Genomic DNA, 14,937 nt, shown 5'->3' on the forward strand with positions numbered 1-14,937 from the left:
TGTGATAGAGCTGTTAAGTAAATTTAAAAAAAAAAAAAAAAGACAACAGTGTGTGAAAGTTGGAACTATAGAATTTTTTCTCACTTGAAATAAATGTGTTCAGGCTTTCATGCATGTATATATGTATGCAGGAATGATACACAGATCAAGGTGAAAACCTTGACTTCCAAAAATAAGTGCTGATAGCAGAACATGTAGGAGAAACAGGCTAATAAAGAAAGGAGGGTAGAGGAACATGGTACACTTAAGACAAGAACAGGTAACCTATTGCTCAGGGGCCAGACACAGCCGATGGCTTCACTTCATCATCCGCAGTTACATTAAACATTTTAAGTGTTCATGGATCACATCCTATGTCAGCGTATGGCCAGCTAAAGGCACTTGGATGGCCCTCAAAAAGGCAACAATTACCCAACCTGAGTTAGAAAATGTCTGTGTTAGAGTTCCAGGTCACAGGAGACTGTGTTTGGCTCTGGCCATGGTAAAGCTTGTGGAATATTCAGGCCACTAGCAGAAAAGCTGCAGTTAGTTCCTTGGAGCTCTTCTTGACCAATGTAATTGATATACTGAATGAAATGGTTTGTTTTTCAAAGAAGATAGGTATTCCAGCACGACTGAATTTCACCATAATATTTCTGGCTAGCTCTTATCCCAGCCTAAATCTCATGGAAGTCTAGTAGTCTTACCAGTGTACTTTCTTTGCTGTTTAATGTCAGAAGAGAGGAGACATCCTGCAGTTTGATGTACGCAGAAGAAATGTTGTCTGCATAACTTTTCAACTTGAGGACATCAGAAGTCATCACCAACTCTGCTAGTTCTGTGAGCTCAAAATGCGATAGTACCTCTGTGCAATAGGACCTTGTGATTTCCGACCCCCCCCCCCGAACTTAAATGAATTGCAAATATTTGGATTTTTTTTTTTTTTTTAGGGTGATGGCCATTTATGCCTTTGTGTAGCAGCTAATGCAAATAAAAGAGCAGATCTACACTGCTGTTACTACCTCCTCTCTGTACTGACTAGGTCCCCGATGCTGCAGATGCCCGAGCTGCTGCTAAGTGCTACAGAAGACTATTCAGCTTCCCTTTGCAGTCTGCTCTATCCGCTGATTCACCAGGAGATACCATAGCTGTGGCTGCAGATTAGACTTTTCTCTCCCTCCCCCTGCGAGACCTCTGTGTGCTTTGACGTCATGTGTGCTCCTTTCAGTTGCCATAGCAGCCCCATTCCCCAAGCTCTTTGCCTGTCTCCTCTGGTAGGTTCCACAACGCTACAGCCAGCATCACGCTGCACAATGGTTTCTAGGCAGTGAAAGAGCGTGATTCAGCAAGCCACTCTTTTTCTTCCCCCCCCCGCGCCCCCCCCTTTTTTTTGCCTCTCCTTTTTCTGTTCTGCTCTACCCTCTCGCCAGGCTTTTATTTAGTTCTTTAAAGGAAAACGGTGATTTACCTTGAATCCAACTGCCCATCTTTTTATTTTTTATTATTATTATAAATAGCCCATCTTTTTGTCAGCCCTGTTTGGAATGTGATTTAAAAATACAACCTAAAGTCGCAATTTGGGAGAAAGGTTTCTGGACGAGAATAGCTCGCAAGCACGGAATGGTAGGTGGTTGATGCTAATATTTTATGACTAACTGCTTTCACAGGGTGGGGTGATGAATACTGATTGCTGTTTAAAAAAAAAGGGGGGGGAGAGCTAGGGAGAGACAGATTAATGAAGTAAACTGCTAAGCGAAGCAAGAAGGCTGCAGCTGTACGTTTTGGGGACAGAGAACCATCATTTTCCTGTGTTCGGGTGTGTATGAGCTTTTCTGTTTGGGCACTTCATGTGACTGGTCGTTGTGAGAGCAGTGCAGAGGCAGATCATGGACAGGAGTGTGATAGTGCTTTACCAGCTGGCTCATGTAAACAGCAGTGTTTTACTCAGCCTCATCACCTCTAACGTTGCTTAGGGGCTTTTGGGGGAAGGAGGTGTCTTGGCTTGCAATTCAGTAGAAATAAGTACATTATATGGGTTATATAGTCCATACAGAGCCATAAAAGAGAGAGGATAATGATAAGCAACTAGAAGATCCAGAAGACAGAAGCCTTGGCCTTTTGCAAAGTGGTTGAATGCCAAAAAAAAAATGTGTGTGGGGAGAAGTGAGTGTTTGACAAACTGTGTTGGATGTGGGGGTGGGGGTTGTTTTTAAGACAGTAGTCTTTTAAGGTAATCATCACTCTTCTGCATTACTTTCGGATGCAAGTGAACAACTCAGCCCGTTGGGTATTACAGAGCCACCAAGAGCTTTTAGGAGAAGTGTTTACAGCATGCTACAGGCCAGTTATTTTGCAGAAGAGAATTAACAAACTGTAGATACTGCAGTGAAATCAATGTTGCTTTGCAGGGAAATCCTCTGGCAGAAAAGTTATTGCTACAGGAAGGAATTTTTTTGTTTTTTACTGTTGAGAGGCCTTATTAGAAATTGACTTGGATAATTAAGTGTTACAGGATTGTTTAATAAGCAGGCAGTGCTTCCAGTGAACCACGATGGGCATGTTTCACACCATTCATGTACTGAGTGATTGTAAGCTTGTTACATGGGTTCTTTTTGCTGCATAGCTTCATGATATCCTCAGTGCGGCCTTCCCCTCCTCTGATATGTTTGCTATGAGTTTTGCCAGAGGCTTGTTTAAAGACAAACCAACACTATATGAAAATACAGATTTTGAAGAAAATGATGGCACAGAGTAGAAATTTTTTAGGAGGAAAATGCAAATGAGTATATTGTAAATGATCAGGAGAAATAGAAATTAGCTTGCTGGAGAACACAGAGCTTGTCATGCAAGGCCAGCTTCAGAAAAAGAGAAAGGTTAAGACAGAATAGGATGGTGTTGGTACTGCACAGGGCTGTTTGTCTTTGCCCCCATGTAAGCTATCTTTGATTTCTGTGCCTTGGGGGAAGTGGAGTGCACCAAACCTATAGTATTTTAACCATCTTTCAGAACATTGCTATGTAGTCACTAGCCAGAAACACTCTGGAGTAGTATTTTCTTCTGTGGTGCTTCTGCTGTGTGTTCGCTCTTCCTGCTAGGAAAGGTGGCATAGAAATAACGTTTTCAATTGGCTCAACTAATAACTTTCTCTTACAGGGACGCAGATGTGAATGACAAAGGTGATTTGACCTCAGCCATTAAACAATATTCTTTCTCCCTGACTCTCCGTAAACTGCACTCTTGCGCATTGCTCTCTCCTGCTGTTTCAGAGGACGCGTAATTTGTCAGTGTCCTGATGTAATGATTTTGTTGAGGAATATTAGGATTACAGGGATGTTCCTAAACAGGATAAGGGCAAAAATTGTTTAACATGAAAAATAAGTTGCCTTCAGCTGCCTGTTTGCCTGCTTGATATTAGAAAAAGTTCCTCTCATTGTTAGAAATATGTGTGTGCACTGAAGGCGCTTTTTATGAGTGGACCTTGGGGATGAGTGTTTTCTTGTAGTGTTGTGTCGTGTTGTGTCCGTGTCCCCTGTCCGTCGTCCTCCCCCCCCACTGTCAGTGGTTGGCATGTTTGCAGCCATTATTTAGAGATTTAATAGTACTGGATCAATAATTGTAAGACAAAATATCTTCCAGTGGTGTTACAGTACCAGATCTGGCTTGTGAAAATAAAGGGAGAGCTATCAAAATTTCCCTACCATGATATGGGAGGATGTCATAAAGCTCGCTTGTGGTTTGCAGTCCATTGCAAAACTCATGCAATTTAAGGGAGAGCTAAAGCAGGCCCAAAGGAGGAGGGTTTTAGCATTGCTTTTGCAGACGACATCATAGTTTTATTAAGATTTGGAAGGCAGAAAAGCTGCATTTAGAGAAAGGTCCCCAGCTTTAAAATAGGTTATCTCTTAAACTGTTATTCAGTAGAAGCTACCCAATTCTTAGGACAATTCCTGAATAACATAAAATATCACCAGCTTGTTGATAAATTTTCAAAACAAAGTAAGTTTTAAATTGTTTTTATGGCAAGCATTCTATACCCATAGGCCCATCATTCCATTGGTTACATTTTGCACTTATTATAGCGCTACAAGAAATTAAGACCTAAAAGCCTAGTGACTGCAGTATTACCACAGTTGCTGTTCTGTTATGTCATCAGGAGAAAAGGAGAGAGATTTCAGTGTACCACAATACTGAGTATAAATATAACCTGGTTTCCAATGCTCATATTCTGCTACCTTTTTCTATGATTCTTGCACGCTTACTGTTTTGAAGGCCACTTTCAAGAAAAATTAACCCTTATAAAAGGGCACTGGTTAAAAGAAAAAATGCTGCATTTGCTGTGAGTTCGTTCGTTTGTTCTTTCTTTCAGCACCATCTGTGGGGGCAGACATAAGAAAAACAGTCTTTCACAGAAACAAAAAATCTTTTGTACTCAAGTAACCATCTAAAACCCATGGTCTAAAACTGAAAGCAACATACAACTTTAGTGTAAAATATCAGGTGTTAGGGCTATGTTTCCATTCTCTTATGCTGTGATAGTGAGATTAAAGTATAGCTCAAAAGGAGTACAGGGGATGGGACAGAATTTAATGGTCCCCTCTCCAGCGTTTGCAAAAGTTTCACAGCTTTCCTTGAGTTGCTATACTGTGTTTTAGCCTGATGGCCGTAGCTTTGTTAGCAAGCCTTAGAATCAGTCTTGGCTAGTTGTTGGAAGGACAGGAAATTCAAGTCCCAATACCTTTCCGGTCTTGTTTGTTTGTTATATAGTGAGATTTTTAATAAAGGATTTGGTACATGAACTCACTAGTGGCAGCAGAATGTTCTCAGCTTCATCTGTACAGAAGGGATGTGAAGTCATGAGGTTTTGTGTATCATAGGATATCCCTGACTATGCCTGGAGCATAGGACAGAGTCAGAGCCCTTGTTACAGCAAGAATAAGAAAAAGCAGCTGTTACATTTTTAGGCTTCCAGGTTTTTCTCTTGTCCAAGGAAAAGAAGAGGTTGATGAGTGCAGACCCTTGCTCACATCACAGTAGTGACATGGGAAATTTGGGGTGTTTTAGTCTCCTAGAACTGCTGTCAGCTTGTCACATTGTTATAAAAGGTAAAAGTTGGAGGTCCAGAAGAGCCTTCCAGTCAAGTCAATAGCTGGTTCACCAGGATTCTACACTAAGAGGTTAGATAACCCAGGAAATTAGGAACTATTTGAAGTGGGATTTCAGGGAGCCCAAGTATGTGCAACTCTTGTCCCAGTTCAGTGAAGTGTAGTGGGCCCTCTCTGGTTAAGCAGTTGTTCTCTCATAAGGATTTTTAATCTTCTGTTCTTAGTACAAAGTTTTAGTTCTCTTCTGAGCTGTTTGAAAACATGTTGTCAAACAGTGGTAAGAAAATGTTGCCCGAACCTTCCGCTTAATATTAGTCACCTAATTTTGTTCAGTGGTTAGGCACCAGAGTGGTACATGCTTGATTGTGCCTCCTCTCATTCACTGTCTTAATACCACAACATTTGCCTTTTACCACATTTCTTGAGGTTGTCTGTAAGATTCTTAACTGCAAGCACTTTGTCAGTTGAAGGTATTTTGTCGCATGTTTTGTTGTTTGTTTTGAAGAGGATGTTAATTTGATAAACAGCAGTAATTCACAGACCTTTTCTTATGCCTATATGTATCCATATTGCACAGTTTTTAAAGCTGTTCATAATGTCACAAGTCAACTTTATTTTCAATCCCCAGGTATTAGTGACAGATTACTGTGTACTAATCTCAATTTGTTACAGTGAAAGTTTCCAAAGAAAAATTTGAAGATCTGACCTGAGAAAGGTAGGATAGAAACAAAAATAATTATTTTAGAACAGTTTTATGATTTTTTTAGTGCCATCTGTTGCAATTGGAACAGTCTTGAACATGAACTCTTGTGCACTAGGGTCTGCCTGCCTTGATTTTTATGGGGTTTTTTTCTTGTTTTTTTGGAAAATAACTGTGACACCTTTCTCCCGTTTAAACAACACCTCATTCTGCATTATTTTCTATCTCTAACCTTTCTTCTTTGCATGGAAGAAGCATGGAAATTTATGGTGCAGATACTGCTTGTAACTGGATGCATTATGTTGTTATCAGAGGAAAATGTTAAGTCTTTGTTATATGATGTGCAAATACTGACATTCCAGGTTAGCTTAGTTTTCTGAACTTTTTCAGTGTCTATCAGACTTGAGAAATAAACCCCAAATATTTCTTTTTTTTTGTGCTTAGGGCTAGTATTAGAAACCTGTACCAGCAGCAGGCCAGACTCGAATATCAGCTATGGCAACCCATGCATGAAGTTGATGCCTTTGAACCATTTCCTATAGATGAGACATAGCACGCGCTGTGGTGAGTCAACAATCTATTATTTTATTAAATCAGACTCCTTGGAAAAAAAAATAGTGCTTAATGCCAAAGTGCATGCTGGGGGGTTTTTTGGTTGTGGTTTTTTTTTGGGGGGGGGACGGGGGGGGAGACGGGACAGACATTAAAATTACAACTTCTAGTAATTTTTAGTACACGTGAGCATAATGCTATCTTTTTATAAATGCCTTTTTCAAGTGTATAATTTCTGCATTGTACATGTAGTTATCAGATGGAGTGCATTGGGAATATGGTTTTGGTGAAAGTGTGAACATAGCAAAATAATAATTAAAAATCCTACATATGTAGTGTTCTGGGCTTGCTATATCCACTATTTTTACACCAATTTTTGTAATTAATGTTTTGCATCTCTTTGATTTGGGGTGGGGGGAGGAAATGTGTTTTGTTTCTCTTTGAAATGACTGAAGAAGACTATGAGGAATCCTGACATAATTTTTTAACATGTATCACTTTATCCTTGGACAGGAAAATAAATTGTGAGAATAGTGATGAAAAGCAAATAGCCTTTTTAAAAATGGTCTATGGCTTTAACTATCTGTAGTCTGCTAATAATTTCAATGCATATTTCTTACATAATAAGTCATTTTGATGCCGATAATTTCTTTAAGATGGCTTTGGTATACCTTTGGGAGATGAGGAATTGTTTTTAGATGTCCTACAAAATAAGAATTATTGTGAAATCTTGTAACTCTTGAAGGGAACCAATTTTCTGTTCAAAACAAGCTTATATTAATTTTTTGCCCCTAATACTAGCTAGACGTTTGTCAGCTGCAGTCACCATAACCAGCATAAACTGAAAGCCAACAGTTTTAAAAAGAAGCTGTTTGGCTTCTTTTTAAGCCATTTTGGCTTCTATTGTGTGATTTGGCCTTTACCAGTGGCCAGTGTCAAATCTTATTCCTGATGCTATTACACAAATAAGTTGTAGATCCAAGTCACTAAAAGGTTTCTACTGTTCCGTTAGGAGATAGAACTCTATTGTTGTTTGTAGATCAGGCAGAGATTGAAACACGTAGTATGTACTGACTGGTGGGCAGTAGTGATACGTGACTAATATAACAGTAATGAGTGCTCTGATGGCATGTAATTTTTCATACTTGGTAGAGCTGCTGAAAAAAATTGAACAGGTGTCAGTTAAATCAATTTGACTCCGCTCTGGAGTGAAATGAGAAGGTAGCAGAAAGCAGTGGCTACTAGTCCATTGAAAGAATCTGTGCTCTGTTGAAACCTAAGGGGTTTCCCAAGGGGGGAAACCGTACATTGGACATGAATAGTGATTTGTGGCATGAGGAGTCCCAGTTTGGATGCTCACGTCCTTGACTTGTGGACATCCAGTGGAAGCAAAACATTTATGTAGAACTTAAAAACCTCCCTGTATTACTGCTATGATATTTTTAACTTCTTATGGCTTTTAAGGCCTATTGCACTTGTCCTAAGGCAATTCTTGTTAGCAAGACAGCCCTCATCTTGTTTTAATATGTGGACTCTAAAAACTGTGACACTTAACCTTTCTTATCACGACATGGTTTAGTAGGCATGGAGGTGTTGGGTTGATGGTTGGACTAGATGATCTTAGAGGTCTTTTCCAACCTTAATGATTCCATGGTTCTATGATTACATGAATGGGTCTGGGCGAGTTTGAATTAATGATGAAGCCCAAAACCTTTTTCCTTTTTTCTTTTTTCTTTCTTTTGTTTTTCTGTGTTCAGGAGCATATAGGTAACCTGCTAGTTGTAGATAATGAGAGTTTTAAACTGGCAACAGCAAAGAGTATATGATTTATGGTAGTTGATAGTGTTGTGCAAATAAAGGATTTTGTTAACATGTCTGTAATAAACAGTAGCTGAAGAGAAGTTGCATGGAATTTTTATGGTGGTGTGTACATGTTAATACAATTAACCCATAGTCATGGCAGTTCAGTTCTTCTCACCATTAAGATGTTAAAAATTGCTGTATATGTAGAAAAATCTTTTTGAAGAAGCTGGGTGGTGATAATCCCCACTCTTAACAATTTTGCATTTAGTAGTATATGCAATGCTAATTTTGGAATACAATGGTACTGCTGTCTACAAGCAGTGTGACTTGATCATTTGTCCCTCAGGTCACCAAGATGTCTTTGTCTTAATGTTGTAGCTATTGATATTGCTGTGTGGTATTTGAAGCATGCACCAATGACTCTGTTCAGTGTACTTTCTCTCCAAGTTCAATGCACATCTAAGTCACCTCCTCCATCTTCATTCTTCCCAATTTAAATTTTAGGATCCAGTAATCAGTACAAATAGACAGCAGGTTTTCAGAAACAGTATATGATACAAATCAACAGAACTCAGAGATGTCATAGGTAGAGAGTTGCTTGAAACATTTTCCTCCCAACTGACATAATTTTAACAGTTAAAAATAGTTAAGCATTTTGAAGAGAAATTAAGGAATTGAAGGTCTTGTTCTGGAGCTACAGCTCCACAGAAAATGTCTGTAGGTCTCTTCAGGCATATAATACAATCCTGTAGCATGTATTTAAAGTTTTGTATGTGTATGAATTAGGGATACAGTCCTGTAAACATGTGTGAAACATACAATATGAGATTAGGTGCCTTCATGTGCAAATGCTTATGCTTTCTGTGCAGGTTCTCTCCAGTTAATATTGGTTGTTAAGGCATACAAATCACTTTGAACATATAACTGTATTTTGCATTCAGCCATTTCTGTTTATGAAAATGCAAGCTTTATAACTGTGGAACTTGCATGTGAAATCAGAAATCAGGTCTAAAACTTAGTATATAACCATCAATGTTAAATTAACTGTCAACTTTTAAAAATGGTCAGGAAGAGTAGCATTTGGAGAACAAAAATACTTAGCAATATTTATCACAAAAAACAGCAGGTAATGAAAAACTTAGGATATTTTGTTTAACATGAAAATAAGGTTAGCGCTATGGGTGATGGGAGTCTTGTAAAGCTGAGTTAGTAATTTTGGTAGATATCATGTGAGAGGCTTTAATATACCTATGCAGACAAACAAAGGACCTGGGATAAAGTTTTTTGTTTTTTTTTTTTTAAGCACTTATAGAAAGATCCTCAGATGTTTCTTCTTTGGAAAGTCTTGGCTTGGTATCTTGCAACTAGAGTTGCATGTTTTTATGAAACATTGCATTGGTTTCTCTTATGATCATCCCTGTGTAAGTGCTAAGTGCACAAAGAGAAATTGGGAACTCCATCTAGCCAAGTAAATGTAAAATAGCTCCAGTAAGTTTAGTACAGTTATACCAGACTTGTATCAGAGGAGCTCAGAGCACAATTTTCTCTGAGAAACCTGTGTTCTGCTCCTCTGTCTTCTTTAATAGAAAAAGCCTATTTATATTAAGCTTGCTGCATATGATAAATGTAAAAACTTCTTATCTGTTATTGATGGTGGCGATGTAATGAGCAACATTTTCCCATTTAAGAACTGTTGCCTTAGCATATTTGTCATGTGATCAACTACGTACAAACAAAGGTTTTCCACAGGTGACCTGTAATTGTCAACACTTTAACTGTTCACCTTCCCTACTCTTCAAGGAGTCTGGATTTTTTTCCAGAAAGTGCCGAGATCTTCACTTTGAATTACAGACTCTTCAGTGGAACCACTTGGTCACCTTTTATTTTAATAAACTTCACAGGAAATGCCCATAAAAGGGAATTTTCCTGCCTTTACATTTTTTCTTGTTGTTGATTTTTTTTTTTCTTCATTTGGTTGGGGTTTTTTTGGTCTCCTCAGGATATTGTTTTGCAGAATGTTTTCACTCCCTTTTAAACTCAGATAGCATTCTTTTTTTATGCTGTTACTTCTAATAGCTGATTCATATCCCTTCTTCCATCCTTGGTTTGTCTTTACTGATCCCTGCAGCCTGTGAGATTAGTATTTTAATTAAATGATACTGAAATGTAGCATTGTTAACTCTTGCAGTATCTGGGTTTTTTAATGCCCTAGACTCAGTGTCACATACATATGAGAAACTATGAGCTTTCTTGTTATTAAAAGTAGGCTTTTTGTCCTTATTCCTGAAAAAAATGAAGCTTGAGTGTGTGAAAGCTTGAGGCTTCAAAAATGTATAACCCTGCCACCAAGATTATTCCCTAGCGGTATCTCAGAATTTTGGGGGCATACGAGATGGTTCTTAGATGTTTGGGACTGATAGTCTTAAATTATATTTAGAGTTAGTTGGAAAGTGAAGATTTGCTATTCTTCTGAATGCTTGTAAAGACACGGACGTGCCTCTGTTCTGTATCTGTCTGCATTCCTTCAGTAGCCTGGATTGTCTTAGGAAAACTCAAGCTATTTGCACATTTAAAAAGTGAAAATTAAATTCTAAAAAATTCAAATGCAGATGTCTCTGGGGGATCTCCAGTTGTTTAATTTCATGTTGAAATACTGATGGATCGAATTATTTTTTTTCTGCCGTATGTCAGTCTGTGCTTATTGAAAAGGAGTGAACTTACTTTACAAGCTTAATACTTCCCTGTGCCAGGTATAACCTGTGAACATATCACATGAAATATTTGTCTGCTGTGTTTTCTGAGTTGCTGATGGAAAAAACAACTCTGTGCCACCTGGCAGGCTAGTTCAGTGTTTGGCAGGCTCCCCTCCCAACCTTATGGAAAATATCCAGGACTATTGCTGTAGAATATGGGAGTAGAATGTCAGACAAATACCTTCTGAACCTTTGAGTAGTTTTTCAGTGTGATCCTTATGATTTGTATTAAAATAATTTGAATAGCCTGCAGAAGAATAAATGGAAATGCCAAATCAATAACAAAAAACAAAGAGAATGGTGCCAGCGGAGGGGTGGAAAAGAGACTAAGACAGCAGTAAATTCAGCTATGTTAATGGGTATGGCATATGAACCCATATTATATAAAGTGGTGGGAAGTATTTTGTAACCATATGGGGAAATATTTTGCCTGCTTCGTCTTCTAGGCTTGTCAGTGTGGTGTGTTGACTCTGTCTATTTCTTTGTGTACTGTTCTTAGCAAAAGAGCCTTTTCTTATCACAGTCTGTCAACAGGAGCAGAAACCTGAACATACCATGTAATACCATCAGCTTTTCCTCTGCTCACCTTCCCTCTTGCTGTTGTGTGTATCAGAAAGAATGGGGAGCATTGACTGTGAGTGAAGAGTATAGCTCTTGTAGAGAGAAGCATCTGCAGTACTGGCAGCATCAGCTGTTACATTCATGCTCACTGCACTAGGGTTTAGGTCAAGTTGGCTCAAGGCAGCAGTATGCTAACTGCTGTACAGGCATCAGGCTAGCTGCTTTAAGCTCTAGAGGCAGTAATTTCCCAACTATAAAAAAAGGGAGTAAAACAAGTGGAAGAGATATGTACAGGGTTATCGATGCAATGCAGCAATTATGATGTTAATGTCATGACCCTTCTCTCTTAACTATTGTGTGTTGGGATGGAGCGCAGCAGACAAGTGAAAGGACAATATGCATGATGAAGGACTATCCAGAAGGGTGAAGTTATCCAGAGGTTATTTAAACTCATTATACATCCACAGCCTCATCTCTACAGCACCTGAAATATCCTTGTTGCATTGGATGCAGACTGCTGTGCAGGTTGGCAAGAAGAGAGTGAACATTGCAGGCATGGTGCAGTACTTGTGCATTCTTAATACACTCTAAATTCCTGGCAAAATTAATAAGACCAATTCACCTGTGATGCATTTGAGGAGAAGTAATTATTAAATAGGCATTCTTGAGCTGCTGGATGTTGAATAGCTCTGGCTTTGTTCTACAAAAATCAGAATTGTTCAGGCTTACAGTTTTTAATCACTTTAAAGAAGATTAAGAATATAAGAACAGCCAGTAGCCTCACAGGAAAAATCCATCTAGCAAAGGCTTCTGTCCTCAGTGGCCATTAGCTAAATATTTGACGAAGAAAAGTGAGAACAAGATAAGCAATCATTAATGTTTCTGTTGCTCTGTCCTCCCATATTCCAGAAGTCTGATTCTTCTGAGACAGAAATTGTTTCTTTGTGTTAAAAATTCTGTTTCCTAATTCAACGTTTTCTGCCCAGTTCGTGTTTTATGACCTCTTTTCTAGGTGCTCGCTATGAAGAACAAGTTCTGGCTGCATTGCAAATGCTGGTTTTTTGTTTGTTTTTTTAAAGTGATGTCAGGTGTAGATATTGGTCCTATCCCAGAAAAAAAAAATTTCTTCTGTGAACCCACGGTAAGACTGCAGAGGCTTGGAAAGTACTATGAAGAGATAATAGCATCCTGATAAGAAGTTCTGATTTGTAGCAGATATGAAATCATTGCTAAAGTTAATGTTTATACAGCAGACTCGAGTCATTTTTCATGTATGTAGCTTTGTGTTAACATGGCTACTATCCCAAGCTAGTTTGTCTAGATCAATGCAGCGTATGATACAGAGACTTCCTAATCTGCTTCCTTACTGCCTTTGTTTCTGGAAAAATGTAACTCCAGTTAGGTATCTAGCTAGTAGGGTTACTTTCCTTGGACTAGTGCATAAGGTGGGCTGAGCAGGTGTCAGTGCTCTCTGTTCTGGTCTGCCAACACTGCATAAGAGGGGAGAAGGATGAGAGGATTTTCTTGCTTTATAAACTGTTAGGTTTGAAATAGAGCACACAAGAGAAAGCAGAGAGGAATTAATTACCCTGTGTTTCATAGAGTGGACGTGAAGGTTTTCCTTGGTTGCACATCAGAACCAGATGACATAATGACCTGTAATGGTATCCAAATATTCCTGTCCCTGTACTCAAAACAAATTTTTGTCTGAACCTAAGTGGTTACAACACTTAGGTTCGGAGAAAAACAACAACAGTTGGCAGGTTTTCACCATTTAACTTCACTGCTTCGTGCCTCGTCCAAATACTGTGTGTATAATTTAACTCAGAAAATTCAGAGATAGTATTTAAAGATTGGCTCATATCCTTAAATAGGAACATTAAAAAAAAAAAGGGGGCAAGCAAAAAAGGAAAATACATTTTAATGCTACTTTCCTTGAAACAAACAAAAATACCCCCAAATCCTCTCTGAGCTGTACCTGAAAAAGATCTGCATGGCTTAATTGTGAATCACAATGCTACTTAAATGCCTGCATTAATTTTATGTTAGATTTCAGTCATCAGTGTGTAGATAGATGTTTTTATGGCATCATGAATGCTTGATTTGCTGTTGTACTTAATTTTCTGTCAAGCTGCATGAAGAGAATCTGGTGGATGTCTTCCATAAGAGAAGAATATTGAAAAAATACCTACATGTTTGTACAAATGGCAATGATCTACAAATCCTTTCAAAAAACAGTGATTTCAAGGTGGCGTATACTCCTCAATCTAAAAAACCCGTAGTGAAATTCTCTACTTTTGAGGATCTGAAAAAATAAAGACAAGGATATCTGCTTGGTTTTGGCTTTTTTTAGGTAGCTGTGGCAATTGTTACTTGAGCTTACATGTGTAGGCTCAAATCCTCTATATAATTACATTGATTGCAGTAAGAATGGGATGATTTACACCAGTTGAGATTTGCATTCTGTAGGTTTGATTTAATATTATTTTTTAAGTGGCACTAGGTTTGTTGCAGAAACTTTCTTCTCTGATTTGATGGAGACTGAGTTTCTGGAATACAGACTTTTCCTCCACTTCACCCAAGCTTCATTTCTGAGATCTTATGTCTCGTTAATATGGAAAAAATATCTCGGGCTGTCAACATTACATGCGGCTGAAACTGTCACATGTGAAGCAGCATTGTCAAAACTGAAGCATTCAAAAACACTGAGTGAAGCATTCAGACTCAGAGGGTGTTTGATTTCCATTTGGTGAGCTTGTAGGCTACCTTTGGGTCTCATTGTTAAGGTTTTCTCTGAAAACCAAAAGGGCGTAAAAACCTGAGATAGGCTCCAGGAAACAAACCAACTAATAGGAAAATTACAGCAAAAGTTTTCAGTGTCAGCAATGGTGGGATAAATTTTACAGCAAATTTTGCTGGAAACGCAATTATGCATGGATCAACTGCCCAGCATCCTTACCAGGTAGAATCTGACCTGGAAAGTACTTCTTACTTTTTTTTGGAAAATAATTGTCAAGATCCCCCAAAATGCTATCAAATGTTAAAATTATAAAATTAAATATAGTTCCTTATATATAAGGAAGCTTTCTGACACATTTTATTGTATCTTGAAGGTGGGCGGTTGGAAGGCAAGTTTGCCCTGGGTTGCATCTCCCACAATCAGTTTAGATGCACACTGCCTCAAATCTTTTTCCACCTGAAACTTAGTACAGACTTGGCTAGCTGGCTCAAGAGTTTGTTCATCTGAATGGTGTGGACACCAGATAGTCCATACCAATTAACCAAAGAAGCAGAACTTGGTGGAGTCATGGAAACAGTATGGCCAAAGACAATCTAGATGTATCCCTTGTGCTGTGCAGTCTATAGTTCTGAGGCTATCAGGCTACTCTCTCATTAGTTCTTTGTTCTTTTTGTCAATGAATGAAAGAAAAGTTAAAACTCAGCTCAAAGTTTGAATGGTTTTGGGAACACAAGCTTTTTGATACTA

The 14,937-nt window shown here is 38.5% G+C and overlaps 1 protein-coding gene across 6 annotated transcripts in view; it reads left to right on the forward strand.

Annotated features, from left to right (window-relative positions):
* Window positions 1–1,295: 1,295 nt before the first annotated feature.
* The window catches only part of MAPK10 (mitogen-activated protein kinase 10), a 183,504-nt gene continuing 169,862 nt past the window's right edge, over window positions 1,296–14,937 (forward strand). For 4 of the 6 annotated variants that reach the window (XM_072862918.1, XM_072862924.1, XM_072862923.1 and 1 more), the window contains exons 1-2: window positions 1,297–1,602; window positions 6,226–6,345. The gene's annotated coding sequence lies outside the window, so the exon portion shown is untranslated. Of the gene's footprint in view, window positions 1,603–1,713; window positions 1,796–6,225; window positions 6,346–14,937 lie in introns of those variants that run through there. The other 2 variants (XM_072862916.1, XM_072862919.1) reach the window with 2 other exon arrangements.

The sequence above is a fragment of the Ciconia boyciana genome, chromosome 5 (genome assembly GCF_034638445.1).
Source record: "Ciconia boyciana chromosome 5, ASM3463844v1, whole genome shotgun sequence".
Classification (NCBI taxonomy): domain Eukaryota; kingdom Metazoa; phylum Chordata; class Aves; order Ciconiiformes; family Ciconiidae; genus Ciconia; species Ciconia boyciana.